The sequence below is a fragment of the Penaeus vannamei genome, chromosome 1 (assembly GCF_042767895.1).
Source record: "Penaeus vannamei isolate JL-2024 chromosome 1, ASM4276789v1, whole genome shotgun sequence".
NCBI classification, from domain to species: Eukaryota; Metazoa; Arthropoda; class Malacostraca; order Decapoda; family Penaeidae; genus Penaeus; species Penaeus vannamei.
The window spans coordinates 32579728-32582227 of record NC_091549.1 but is presented as its reverse complement, the minus strand read 5'-3'; positions in this window follow the sequence as shown (position 1 = coordinate 32582227).

Sequence of the window (2500 nt, the reverse complement as noted above, 5' to 3'; positions counted from 1 at the left end):
TGCTGGGGGCGGGCCATGCTAAGATGATAGCTGTTTTAGCAGCTGTGAAATCTCTCACTTGCTCATGGGACCATGAAAGTGATTTCATGCTTCTGGTGACGGCCTCCTGGAGAGGGGCGAACATGCTGGCAGTCCCAGGGATAAATTGGTGATGGTTAGTTTATCATCCATAGGAATTGCTGGACTCCTTTGACGGACGTTGGGGGAAGGGAATGGGAGAACAGAATCGATCTTATTGGCCTGCAGCCGGATGCCCTGGTGCTGAAAAGGCATTTCTCTGGAACGACTACCAGGCCATTCTCCTCCGGAGGTGGAGTGTGCGGATATGTTGCTGGTGTTTCTGGTGGGTCTGTGAGAAAATGAGGATGTAGTTGATGTAGACCATGCAGAATGGGAGTTCTCCAAATATCTGGTCCATCATCCTCTGGAAAGTGGCACCGCTCTTCCTGAGCCCAAAAGTGGAGTATTGGAAGACATAATTTCTGAATGGGATAACGATAGCCATCTTCTGGATGAACAGGCACCTGGAAGTATCCCTTAAGGAGATTCAGTTTTGGGAATATGCACGTGTCACCTATACTGGCTGTCAAATTGGTGATGTTTGGCATGGAGTAATGATCAGGCTCAGTGATGAGGCTGAGCTGAAGGTAATCACCACATGGGCGCCACGAGTTGTTTGACTTCTGGAGAATGTGGAAGGGATGCCTTGGACGCAGCCTTAGAGCAGATGCCCATGCAATCCATGCACTGTGAAATCAAGCTTAGCAGCTTGGAGCATCTCCTGCCAAAGGTGATGGAAACGAGAATGGATTGGGGGTCCCAATGTGGTGCTACACTCTGAGTTTCACTGCTGCTCCCAGGTTGGTGTGGCGGAGCTCAGGCTTGAAGACTGAAGGGAAACCACTGAGCATGTCCCTGGAAATATCCCTGGTAAGTCAACACATGTTGATGTCAGGAAGACCTGGAATAGAGACTGTTGATCAGAAGTGGAGCGAAAGTCTCTGTGTTGAGCAGGTGTCTTTAAATATCAACCAGCAGGTAGTAGTAGTATGAGAGGAAATCAGCGCCGAGTAGTGGCCAGGTCACATTAACAATGAGGAATCTTCATGAGTAAGGGCACCCAGCTAAGTGTATGGCGATGTTTCTTGGGACCATAGGAGTTGACTGGAGTTGCGTTGGCGGTGACAAGCTTCTGCAGGTCGTTGGTGGCAGCACGTCTGTTGGACATTGTTGCTGGTAATCTGGAGAAGAAGGCTCCGGTATCGACAAGAAAGCGCTTGCCAGATCTCTCGTCTTGGATAGGGAAACTGGTGTGGGGGTGGTCAACTGTATTGATCGGGGTTGCTTACCTTCAGCGTTTTTTTGGATGCCCTGAAGGTCCCCACCTACGTCTGTTTAGACAATTATAGGCTGTGCTGCTGAACCACTTGTGGTAGGAACTGATGCCCTCTGCAGCAAGGAATGGGGTGAAAGACCCTTGGTCACTTGCTGCATTGATGTCAGTACTAGCCGACAGGTAAATGGGAGCTGTTGGTTGAGGTCGGGCTTGCCAATGTGCTTCCATCAGTGTAATGGCTCTGGTGATGAGTACTTCAATGGCTGTCATGCCCGAGTCGTGGAGCTTCTCCCTGCTGTCGCTGGAGAGAGTGCAGAGCCAAATCTCTTTTTCAAGATCCACCTTGTGGAACTTACATTGTGCATCTTTGGTGGGGAGGTGGCATAGAATGGTGATTTCTTGCCAGACTTGTTTTGGAGTACGGTCTCTAAGTGGGGGTGTTGAAGATTCGTTACGCCCTTTCAGACAGAGAAAGCAAATGGTCTGCTTTGGTGGTCGCCTTTATTATGTTTTTGAGCCTGAACTAGGTGAGGGCTTCATTTGGTGAAAAAGGATGGAGGTGGCATTTGTCCATGGATTGGTCTAATATTCATTCATATTGATTTTATGTAACCTGTGGGTATACATAATAATTATAATAAAAAATAAGAAGGTAATTTGAGTTTTAAAAGAAATATGTAAGCATCTCCCTTTTGTTTACACAAACGCCCTGAGGCAAGAACAAAGCTATGTCAGGGATCACGCAAAGTAAGCGTGCCTTTTCACTCTCACTTGCCGTAGAGCACGGTGCTCGCCTGTATTCTCTTGAGTCCTGATACTTCCGTTAGCAGGAGCTTTATTTTCTAGTATACTCATACATTCACATTATTCGTATTGTAAATGTTGAAATAGTATTTATTTTGCATATTTCTTTTAGTTTTTATTGTATATTGCAAGTTCTGAGAACGAGCTCCAGCAAGTGAAACAAAAGAGTCGCTGTAACAGTGCCCACTCTCCGGTCTAAACAAGACGAACGGCCGTTTTCTACAATTCGTGTAAAGGAAGTGACCACAAAAGAAAACGCAGTTTCTTTTATTGTGTATAAATCTTTGTAAATACATGACCATTAATGAAAATCTGTTTAATTTACCCCACCTTGATAATGCTGAAGAAAATGAAGGATCA